At 35.3% G+C, this 12,699-nt stretch overlaps 1 long non-coding RNA gene across 1 annotated transcript in view; it reads right to left on the reverse strand.

Annotated features, from left to right (window-relative positions):
* Positions 1-1,140: 1,140 nt before the first annotated feature.
* The window catches only part of LOC107712595 (uncharacterized), a 15,229-nt gene continuing 3,670 nt past the window's right edge, over positions 1,141-12,699 (reverse strand). The window contains exons 2-4 of the long non-coding RNA XR_001636804.1: positions 1,727-1,773; positions 1,505-1,574; positions 1,141-1,272 (exon numbers count right to left, since the gene is read on the reverse strand). This is a non-coding gene — a long non-coding RNA (uncharacterized LOC107712595). The remainder of the gene's footprint in view (positions 1,273-1,504; positions 1,575-1,726; positions 1,774-12,699) is intronic.

A 12,699-nucleotide genomic window follows, 5' to 3' on the forward strand; every position in this document is an offset into this window, starting at 1 on the left:
CACTTAAAATCCATTGACTTTAAATGTAATATTGAATAACACACTAAAATGATAAAATAGCAATTATAATATATGTAGTTAAAATTATAATCAAGTACTTTACATGTGCTTCAGAGTACATTTACTTGACAACAATTGCATTTTTTTGCATACAAATGACAGCACTGTCAAAACGATCCCTGTTCACATGGATTCGCAAAAAATGACGATAAACACTGTATTATTCATGCCAGGCCAGTAGATGGCGCACACATATGCATAACTGTAGACTGAACACGTAATACACATTCGCATGACGTCACCGTTTTTACAAATGTGCATTTTTTCATAGTTTTCAAGGAGACAATAACAACATTGTTTTCAAAAACTTGCACTTCGAAACCCGTTTTCGAAATTCATGTTTCTCAGTCTTCCAAGAACACTGCTGCCGTGTAAATGAACGGCCCAAATGCCAAAAGTTCTCCTTTTTCAATTGACAACTATGTAGCGCACACTCTCTAGAAAAACGGTGAAGCTCAATTATCCTGACCTAAGGGTTGCCATGTGAAAAAGAAGTGCACTTTAGCATACTTTTAAAACTGGCACTTATTACAGAAGTATTATCAATTAAAGGATTATACTTAAATGCAAACTTAACGTAATGATTTGGACACTTAAATACATTTTAAGTGCAATTAAATCAAAATGTAGTATAGTGTAAAAGGATATGAGAGTGTTGAAATATGGTTAAAGTGCACTGCTGAATGTACTGACAAGCATTTATGATCAACTAAAATATACTTTAATGTCATTTCAATCGAAAACTGTATGTCATGTATTTAAATATATTTGTAATTACACATTTAAAATGAAGTTGCAATTTAGTACATTTAAAATATATTAAAATTAATATCACACTGCAGTTTAATCGATGTGCCTTAGTATGTTAGTCAACACATTAAAATTAGTGTACTTCTTTAAAACACGATAAAAGATTATTGAAACATTGATTTAAAATGTACTTTAAAAGAACTTTTAATTCGACATTATTACAAAGTGACTTTTGATATTTGTACTTAAACATAGTCATAAAAGAGAACTCTCTTTAAGTACACTTAAGCAGCCTATTATTTCATTACTATTCTATTAAAAAAGTGCCCAGTTAAGCACACTCATTTGGCTTTTCTTCACCTGTTTTCCCACATGAGATCTGTGCCTACACATTTCCTGAGAATTCAAACACATGACATTCATAGAGGTCTGTATGTTCTCCTCCCTTTGGGTGTTGTTTATCTGTCAACATGAAAGAAAAATGGACAAAATCCAATTTTTATGCACAATCCTGATCTTATCTTGCACAATTCAGCAGTCAACATTCTTGTGAATAAAATATTAATTCTAAATAAATAATAATATTTTTTTTATCAAAATGTAATAGCTTGCTCTGCATTTAAAGTGTCTTTTCGCTCTTATTTTTCAACACCTCTCCTCCAACCACCTGGCAACATTCTGGTATGTAACACACTTTTCACAATTCAATCAATTCCTGATAAAAACGTCCCACTCTGAAGTTTTTTCTTCTTTCATTGGATCTCCTGTTTCAAATGGAAAAATATCTTATTACACTTGTATTTTGGCTAATTTATTTTATGCCACCGATTGTGTCGTACTCACAGCTCTGTTTAACACATTTTAACATGTTTAAAGGGATAGATAACCCTAAAATGAAAAGTCATCATTTACTCACCTTGTGTTCCAAACCTGTTGTTCCACACCGGTGTAAGTTTGTTTCTCCTGTTGAACACAGAAGAACATTTTTGAAGAATGTTGGTAACCACACAGTTGCTGGTAGCCATTGACTTCCATTGTTTTGTTTTGTTTTGTTTTGTTTTGTTTTGTTTTTGAAGAATGTTGGTAACTACACAGTTGCTGGTAGCCATTGACTTCCATAGTATGGAAAAAATACTATGGAAGTCAATGGCTACCAGCAACTGTGTAGTTACCAACATTCTTCAAAAACAAAACAAAACAATGGAAGTCAATGGCTACCAGCAACTGTGTGGTTACCAACATTCTTCAAAAACAAAACAAACAAACAAACAAACAAACAAAAACATTACTATGGAAGTCAATGGCTACCAGCAACTGTGTAGTTACCAACATTCTTCAAAAACAAAACAAAACAATGGAAGTCAATGGCTACCAGCAACTGTGTGGTTACCAACATTCTTCAAAAACAAAACAAACAAACAAACAAACAAACAAAAACATTACTATGGAAGTCAATGGCTACCAGCAACTGTGTAGTTACCAACATTCTTCAAAAACAAAACAAAACAATGGAAGTCAATGGCTACCAGCAACTGTGTGGTTACCAACATTCTTCAAAAACAAAACAAACAAACAAACAAACAAACAAAAACATTACTATGGAAGTCAATGGCTACCAGCAACTGTGTAGTTACCAACATTCTTCAAAAACAAAACAAAACAATGGAAGTCAATGGCTACCAGCAACTGTGTGGTTACCAACATTCTTCAAAAACAAAACAAACAAACAAACAAACAAACAAAAACATTACTATGGAAGTCAATGGCTACCAGCAACTGTGTAGTTACCAACATTCTTCAAAAACAAAACAAAACAATGGAAGTCAATGGCTACCAGCAACTGTGTGGTTACCAACATTCTTCAAAAACAAAACAAACAAACAAACAAACAAACAAAAACATTACTATGGAAGTCAATGGCTACCAGCAACTGTGTAGTTACCAACATTCTTCAAAAACAAAACAAAACAATGGAAGTCAATGGCTACCAGCAACTGTGTGGTTACCAACATTCTTCAAAAACAAAACAAACAAACAAACAAACAAACAAAAACATTACTATGGAAGTCAATGGCTACCAGCAACTGTGTAGTTACCAACATTCTTCAAAAACAAAACAAAACAATGGAAGTCAATGGCTACCAGCAACTGTGTGGTTACCAACATTCTTCAAAAACAAAACAAACAAACAAACAAACAAACAAAAACATTACTATGGAAGTCAATGGCTACCAGCAACTGTGTAGTTACCAACATTCTTCAAAAACAAAACAAAACAATGGAAGTCAATGGCTACCAGCAACTGTGTGGTTACCAACATTCTTCAAAAACAAAACAAACAAACAAACAAACAAACAAAAACATTACTATGGAAGTCAATGGCTACCAGCAACTGTGTAGTTACCAACATTCTTCAAAAACAAAACAAAACAATGGAAGTCAATGGCTACCAGCAACTGTGTGGTTACCAACATTCTTCAAAAACAAAACAAACAAACAAACAAACAAACAAAAACATTACTATGGAAGTCAATGGCTACCAGCAACTGTGTAGTTACCAACATTCTTCAAAAACAAAACAAAACAATGGAAGTCAATGGCTACCAGCAACTGTGTGGTTACCAACATTCTTCAAAAACAAAACAAACAAACAAACAAACAAACAAAAACATTACTATGGAAGTCAATGGCTACCAGCAACTGTGTAGTTACCAACATTCTTCAAAAACAAAACAAAACAATGGAAGTCAATGGCTACCAGCAACTGTGTGGTTACCAACATTCTTCAAAAACAAAACAAACAAACAAACAAACAAACAAAAACATTACTATGGAAGTCAATGGCTACCAGCAACTGTGTAGTTACCAACATTCTTCAAAAACAAAACAAAACAATGGAAGTCAATGGCTACCAGCAACTGTGTGGTTACCAACATTCTTCAAAAACAAAACAAACAAACAAACAAACAAACAAAAACATTACTATGGAAGTCAATGGCTACCAGCAACTGTGTAGTTACCAACATTCTTCAAAAACAAAACAAAACAATGGAAGTCAATGGCTACCAGCAACTGTGTGGTTACCAACATTCTTCAAAAACAAAACAAACAAACAAACAAACAAACAAAAACATTACTATGGAAGTCAATGGCTACCAGCAACTGTGTAGTTACCAACATTCTTCAAAAACAAAACAAAACAATGGAAGTCAATGGCTACCAGCAACTGTGTGGTTACCAACATTCTTCAAAAACAAAACAAACAAACAAACAAACAAACAAAAACATTACTATGGAAGTCAATGGCTACCAGCAACTGTGTAGTTACCAACATTCTTCAAAAACAAAACAAAACAATGGAAGTCAATGGCTACCAGCAACTGTGTGGTTACCAACATTCTTCAAAAACAAAACAAACAAACAAACAAACAAACAAAAACATTACTATGGAAGTCAATGGCTACCAGCAACTGTGTAGTTACCAACATTCTTCAAAAACAAAACAAAACAATGGAAGTCAATGGCTACCAGCAACTGTGTGGTTACCAACATTCTTCAAAAACAAAACAAACAAACAAACAAACAAACAAAAACATTACTATGGAAGTCAATGGCTACCAGCAACTGTGTAGTTACCAACATTCTTCAAAAACAAAACAAAACAATGGAAGTCAATGGCTACCAGCAACTGTGTGGTTACCAACATTCTTCAAAAACAAAACAAACAAACAAACAAACAAACAAAAACATTACTATGGAAGTCAATGGCTACCAGCAACTGTGTAGTTACCAACATTCTTCAAAAACAAAACAAAACAATGGAAGTCAATGGCTACCAGCAACTGTGTGGTTACCAACATTCTTCAAAAACAAAACAAACAAACAAACAAACAAACAAAAACATTACTATGGAAGTCAATGGCTACCAGCAACTGTGTAGTTACCAACATTCTTCAAAAACAAAACAAAACAATGGAAGTCAATGGCTACCAGCAACTGTGTGGTTACCAACATTCTTCAAAAACAAAACAAACAAACAAACAAACAAACAAAAACATTACTATGGAAGTCAATGGCTACCAGCAACTGTGTAGTTACCAACATTCTTCAAAAACAAAACAAAACAATGGAAGTCAATGGCTACCAGCAACTGTGTGGTTACCAACATTCTTCAAAAACAAAACAAACAAACAAACAAACAAACAAAAACATTACTATGGAAGTCAATGGCTACCAGCAACTGTGTAGTTACCAACATTCTTCAAAAACAAAACAAAACAATGGAAGTCAATGGCTACCAGCAACTGTGTGGTTACCAACATTCTTCAAAAACAAAACAAACAAACAAACAAACAAACAAAAACATTACTATGGAAGTCAATGGCTACCAGCAACTGTGTAGTTACCAACATTCTTCAAAAACAAAACAAAACAATGGAAGTCAATGGCTACCAGCAACTGTGTGGTTACCAACATTCTTCAAAAACAAAACAAACAAACAAACAAACAAACAAAAACATTACTATGGAAGTCAATGGCTACCAGCAACTGTGTAGTTACCAACATTCTTCAAAAACAAAACAAAACAATGGAAGTCAATGGCTACCAGCAACTGTGTGGTTACCAACATTCTTCAAAAACAAAACAAACAAACAAACAAACAAACAAAAACATTACTATGGAAGTCAATGGCTACCAGCAACTGTTTGGTTACCAAAATGTTTCAAAAATTGGGGAAAAATATACTATGGATATCAATGGCTACCAGCAATTATTTGGTTACCAAAATTCTTCAGAAATAGGGGAATATACTATGGAAGTCAATGGCTACCAGCAACTGTTTGCTTACAAACATTCTTTAAAATATATCTCTTTTGTGTTCAACAGATCATACAGGTTTGGAACAACAGTGTGAGTAAATGATGACAGAATTTTCATTTTTGGGTGAACTATACCTTTAAATCCATTCAGTTGAATTTTCCACATTTCCTCACAGAAAAATCCTGCCAGTTCCATCTGGACCAGTTTATGGAGTATTACCACCAGATGGTTTTGACCTTTGACATGTGTTATTGGAAATATCTGGGATCCCAGAGCTTTGGACAACATCGGTGCTCATTTGGAAAGGATGCTGGGATTGCCTCTGAACTAATCGGGCATTAGCTCAATGCTGGCACCCGACCCTTGGACATGGCTCTTGGCAAAGGGCAGGATGCCCGCTATGGAGTTGCTTGGCAAGTGCCACTGCCTGTCATGTTTGGCCCTTTATGAAAACAGAAACGGGACTTGATGATGCTGATCTTCAGATGCCGTCGTCTTTATTGTTTTAGGCGGGTCACTGCACAGGAGCGCAGAGGTGCAAACAAACAAACAAAGCTCTCGCTGTCAGGATACGTGCGCTAATGAAGAATGACTGACGTGAGCAATATTCATTAGCCGAAGAAAGAAAAGACGAAAACGCTGCATACAAGATTTCACACGAGCGGCACCCATCTCAACCCAAACGCAACTCCATCAGGTGTCCTTGTCACTAGACTGTTGCTACATGGTTGCCAGGGTCTTCTTGTTAATTACTAGGCCATTGCTTGTGTGCTCTAAGTAGCTACTACACTGTTACTAGGTGGTTGCCAGGGTGTTCTGGCTGTTGCTAGGGTGCTCTAGGTAGTTGCTAGGGTGTTCAAAGTAGTTAGTATACTGTTACTAGGTGGTTGTCAGGGTGTTCTGGCTGTTGCTAGGGTATTCTAAGTAGTTACTAACAGTTGCTAGGTGGTTGCCAGGGTCTTCTAGTTGATAACTAGGCCGTTGCTATAGGTTGTTCTTGGTAGATACTAGGCCATTGCTAGGTGGTTGCTAGGGTGTTCTGGATGTTGCTAAGGTGTTCTAAGTGGATACTTGGCCATTGCTAGGCTGTTCTGGATGTTGCTAGGGTTTTCTAAGTGGATACTTGGCCATTGCTAGGCTGTTGCTAGGGGTGTTCTATGTAGATATTAAGCCATTGCTAGGTGGTTGCTAGGGTGTTTTGGCTGTTGCTAGGGTGTTCCAAGTAGATAGTAGGCCACAGCAAGGTGGTTGCCAGGATCCTCTAGTTAATTACTAAACTGTTGCTATGGAGTTGTATGAAATTACTAGGCCATTGCTAGGTGGTTGCTAGGGTGTTCTTGATGTTGCTAGGGTGTTCTAAGTAGATACTAGGCCATTGCTAGGCTGTTGCTAGGGTGTTCGAAGTAGATATTAGGCCATTTCTAGGTGGTTGCTATGGTGTTTTGGCTGTTGCTAGGGTGTTTCAAGTAGATAGTAGGCCACAGCAAAGTGGTTGCCAGGATCCTCTATTTAATTACTAAACTTTTGCTATGGAGTTAGTTACTAGGCCATTGCTAGGTGGTTACCGGGGTGTTCTGGCTGTTTCTAGGGTGTTGTAAGTACTAGACCATTATTAGGTGGTTGCCAAGGTGTTCTAGTTGATTACTAGGAGGTTGCCAGGGTGTTTCGGCTGTTGCTAGGGTGTTCTAAGTAGATACTAGGCCATTGCTAGGTGGTTGCTAGGGTGTTCTGGCTGTTGCTAGAGTGTTCTAAGTAGTTACTAGGCCATTGCTAGGTGGTTGCTAGGGTGTTCTGGCTGTTGCTAGAGCGTTCTAAGTAGTTACTAGGCCATTGCTAGGTGGTTGCTAGGGTGTTCTGGCTGTTGTTAGAGTGTTCTAAGTAGTTACTAGGCTGTAGGTCCTCTAGTTAATTACTAAGCTGTTGCTAGGGAGTTGCTATGTAGTTACTAGACCATTGCCTGCTGTTTGCCAGGGAGTTCTAGTTGCTTACCAGGCTGTTGATAAGTGGTTTCTAGGATGTTTTCGGTGGTTGTTAGGTGGAATCCGCAGACTCATCAGTGAAATCATCCAATAACATTAACTGAGTGTAATCTAATGTATTATTAATGTCTAAGGTATCATTAATGTCTGACTTATGCACAAAAGTTTCATATTTAAGGTCTGCTCAAATCATCAACCCTAAGTATGAGCAATAATAATAGTGATGTCTAAGCAAACACTACTAACAAGAAATAGCATAATGGCTGATCAATAACTGAGCGTTGTAACATCAGACCAGTTTTAGCAGACTCTGATGTGCGTTCAGATCTGGTGTTTTATATATATATGCACACAGAGAGATAAAAGAGTATAGCTGCATTTGCCTGTATAAGGCAATAAAGCACTTGCTCTGCAAGGAGAGCAAAAGAGAGAGACAGAGAGGCCCAGCAGCCCAGAAAAAAACACCAGAGGCCCCGTTATGCAGAAACACAGATTTAATGTAAGGCTTGGCTCCCAGTTATGGTGTGCAGAGAGACAGAAAAGCTGGTCTGGATCTGACGGGGAAGGAGAGAGGCATGAAAAAAAAAGGGCTTTCTGTGCTCGTGCACAGGACGCCTGTGAACGGATGGTCCTGCGGGTGAGTGCAGGTGTGAATAGGGGTGTGCGATATTGACAAAAAAATGATATCTCTATATTTACCGTATTTAATTTGGGTAAATTAATTTAATTGGGTCATGGGTAAATAAATATGACACTAAAACTGCCTGTATGTGGCAGCAAATGATTCATTAAATGATTAATTAAATGATTCATTCAAACAATTCGTTCAAAACGGCTGATTCATTCAGAAACAAAGCAAGTGACTGTCTTTATGAATTGATCATTGATTCATTGACTCAAACAATTCGTTCAAAATGGCTGATTCGTTTAGAAACAAAGCAAGTTTTAAACGGCTGATTCATTCAGAAACAAAGCAAGTGACTGTCTTTATGAATTGATCATTGATTCATTGACTCAAACAATTTGTTCAAAATGGCTGATTCGTTTAGAAACAAAGCAAGTAATAAACAGCTGATTCATTTAGAAACTGTCTTTATGAATTGATCATTGAATCATTGACTCAAATGGTTGGTTCAAAAACAGATTAATTAAAAAAAACAAAACACCACAGTGTTGCTCTGAGACGCACAAATGCTTTGCTCCGTCATCTGCAAAACAGAAGAAAAAAAAAAAAACCAGACCATTTTTTGTCTAAAATGTAACCCACTCGATATTAACTTCTTGTTTGCTGAACTGTTGTATAAACATTTGCGATCACGCTCACCGTGATGTTGTGATATTACTTAACTGTATGAATGTAAAAAACAAAACCCCATATTTTTTGCTTTCATAATTTGATTAATAGGAACATTCTAACTGCATTCTAATAGGCTTCATCACGAATGCTTTTGGATTTTCAAGACGTGTTTTTTGTTTTCTGCAAAGTGAGTGACATACTCGATAATGTCAGCTCGCATATCGTTACAACAACACTTCCGATATTATTGCAGATGATAAAAATCGTACACGCCTAGCCCCTGTGAAATCTGCTCACAAATGGGTCACGTTTCAAAAGCCAGAGTGCTGGACTGCATATGAAAAGGCCTTTAGGATTCCCTGTTGTCCACAATGCCATCCTGCATTAGATTAACAACACACACCCAGGGGAAATCAGGGAAACTTGCTGTAAATTGACAATGCCCACACCCTTCCACTCCCTTATTTATAGTTTCAAGCTCAATAACGTTGTTATTAAAGCAGGCTTACAAGAAGCTCGCATGCATCTCTGAATTAGATATATGAAGTAGAAAGGTTGCCATCTGCCACAGCGATAAACACCAATTTAACCAAAAGGCGAAAAAGTTGACGCGAACGCTTCAATTGGATCTTCATTTTCAATAAAGATGCATTAGCCGTGAATCAAAACCTATAAAATGCACTATAAAAAATTCAGTTTGAGAACGTCTGGATGCATTTTTATTGTCCACTAGATAGCAAATAAGAAAAGGAACGCTGTAACAGAATAACATGCCAGTTGCAATGTCGAAAATTCAGAGCAAAGCTGACAGGCGCGGATGCTGTTCAGTAAGAGACGAGGAGTAAAGCAAGCAATTTCTCAGCGAGAAACTCTGTATTGAAATTTTGTATTGAACAGGCATATTTAGTCCCCTATTCGGCTCAAACTCTGACCTTTACATCAAATCTAAAAAAATCCCAGAGGTGTGAAAACCTATGTGACTAAGCTTCTTTAGCACTATCACTCGGCAATTGTCAGTAAACTGCTGTCAACAGATGCGTGTGATTTATGCTCATTAAGCTGCATGATCTCCATGGACTGTCTCGTGCTTTTAATTATGTCACTGCATTAACAGCTAGTCTGTTTTTATACACACTACATGATGTTGTGAGTGATTAATGCCATTCTGTACTATAGTGACAAGCGCATCCTACAACCTAATTCCTGTAAAATGTGTAACATTTTTCACAACTTTTTATTTTATTTTATTCTTTTACAGTTTTTACAAATTTTCTAATTAAATCTGTGTAGTGTGAAAAGAACCGAAGTGAACCAAACTTTAATTCAGAGAGAAAACACTGACCAGAGATGGGCACAATTACATCCAAAAGTATTTCAGTTACAAATACAAGCTCATCAAATGTATTTAATTAAAATACAAAAATACTGGTGTGAGAAATGTATTTAATTAAAATACAAGAAATTTGTCATTTGAAAATACAAAAATACAAACAATATTTACAAGCCATAAAGTGCAAGAGACAGTGCCATTACATTTAGATAAGAGAAAAGAGCTTTCCAGTCCTTGAACAACTTATAAACATATTTATAAACAACATATTCTTTAACCCTAACACTAGACAATATATACAAAATATTGATCCATATTTCTTCTAATTTCTGTTTACTTGAATGCCATCAAGCATTTCTACACTTTATTTTTTCATGTTTCTTTATATGCATGTCAAAAATTAGGCAGTCCTGCAGTTTTTCTATAGAAACAAGTAACTAACTTTTTCTTCTGTCCTGTAATAACATTCAGTGAGCAATATCTGATAGTATATATTTTAATACATACTTAGCCAGTTTTTACAGTTGGAACCATGGACGAATTAAAGGTTTATTTCACCCAAAAATGGAAATTCTGTCATTAATTATAATAATAATAATATTATTTTTTATATTTTTTTATTATTATTAATTACTCACCCTTGTGTCGTTTCACAGCCGTAAGACCTTCGTTCCTCTTCTGAACACAAATGGAGATCTTTTTGATGAAATCCGAGAGCTTTCCCTCCATAGGCAGTAATGCAACTTACACATTTAAAGCCCAGAACGGTAGGAAAGACATCGTTAAAGTATGTGACTTCAGTGGTTTAACCTCAATTTTATTAAGCAACACGAGTGCTTTGTTTGCACAATAAAACAATTTACAACTTTATTTATGAACATATGGATCTGCATTGTGTTCACGAGAGCATTAAAACGCATTTTTAATTTTACGCATTTAAAACACTGCATATATGATAGGCTATAGTTGGCAGAGCTATTAACACAGGTGAAGAAAGAGCTTTATTGCTGGTATGTTTTCTCATACAAGGAGTTTGTAATGGTGACAGAGGCTTCCACAGCACAAACAGAATGACAGTGACAAGACAAGACACAGATAATAAAATATAGAATAAGTAAATAGGAAATAATAATATATCATTTTTTTTGAAAGAACACAATATACAAAATAAAAATTATATGGTATTTGTGTGTACATGTGTGTTACGTACAAATGCAAGGAAATTTAAATAAGAAGCTTGGTGTGTTAAATAAATAAATCGTATTGTTTTTTGTAGTGCTGTCAAATGATTAATCGTGATTAATCGCATTCAAAAATAAAAGTTTTTGTTTACATAATATATGTGTGTGTAGTACTGTGTATATTTATTATGTATATATAAATACACACACACATGGTTGTATATATTTAAGACAAATGTTATGTTTATATAGTAAATATATTTATAAAATATAATAATATAAATATATAAATGTATATACATGTAAATATTTTCAAAATATGTATGTGTGTGTATTTATATATACATAATAAATAAACACAGTACACATATATTATGTAAACAAAGCTTATTTTGGATACGATTAATCGCGATTAATCGTTTGACAGCACTAGTTTTTTTGGTGAAGAAAGATATTGTATTATCTGAGAATAAAATGAACTACTTGATTATATATTTCAAGTATTTCAAATACAAAACACTGTCTCTCAAAGTATTTAATTACAAATTACTTTTGATTTTTTCCCCCCAGCAAAATACAAATGACAAGATACGTATTTAGTAATTTAATACGTATTTCAAATACATTTAATTAAATTACTGCTCATCTCTGACACTGACTGACCAGAAGCTTCATAAAATGATACCACGGAGCTGTTGGCATTCATATTTCTCCATTACATTTGTGAGAAACACCAAAACATTGCATTGTTTAGCACTTTATTAACTGTGTTTTGTGTTTGGGACTGACTCTACACACAATTAAGGAATTTGTCTGTATTTACTTAGGCACGATGTTAAAATGTTAAATAAAAATGAGCTAAAGCAACACGACACAACATTTTGTCACAACTTAACTATGTTCAATCCCCCTAAGTCTTAACTGGTGTGTTTGGACATAACTCGTTAAAATCATTAGCATTAGCAGGAGAGTAAAGTTTTTCAGTAAAGAGAAACACTTATGTTGGAGATAGTAATTTCTATGATGTTTATGAGTTTTGTGGTTGTACATGACAACAATGATGTGTAGTTATCAGAACAAATCTTTATTTAAAGGGGTCATATGATGCGATTTCAATTTTTCCTTTCTCTTTGAAGTGTTACAAGCTCTTGGTGCATAAAGAAGATCTGTAAAGTTGCAAAGACTAAAGTCTCAAATCCAAAGAGATATTCTTTATAAAAGTTAAGAGTCAACCACGTCTACCTACGTCTCGTTCTAACACGCCCCACATGTCTACGTCAC

Source organism: Sinocyclocheilus rhinocerous, unplaced genomic scaffold, assembly GCF_001515625.1.
Source record: "Sinocyclocheilus rhinocerous isolate Xijiao unplaced genomic scaffold, SAMN03320098_v1.1 scaffold628, whole genome shotgun sequence".
NCBI classification, from domain to species: domain Eukaryota; kingdom Metazoa; phylum Chordata; class Actinopteri; order Cypriniformes; family Cyprinidae; genus Sinocyclocheilus; species Sinocyclocheilus rhinocerous.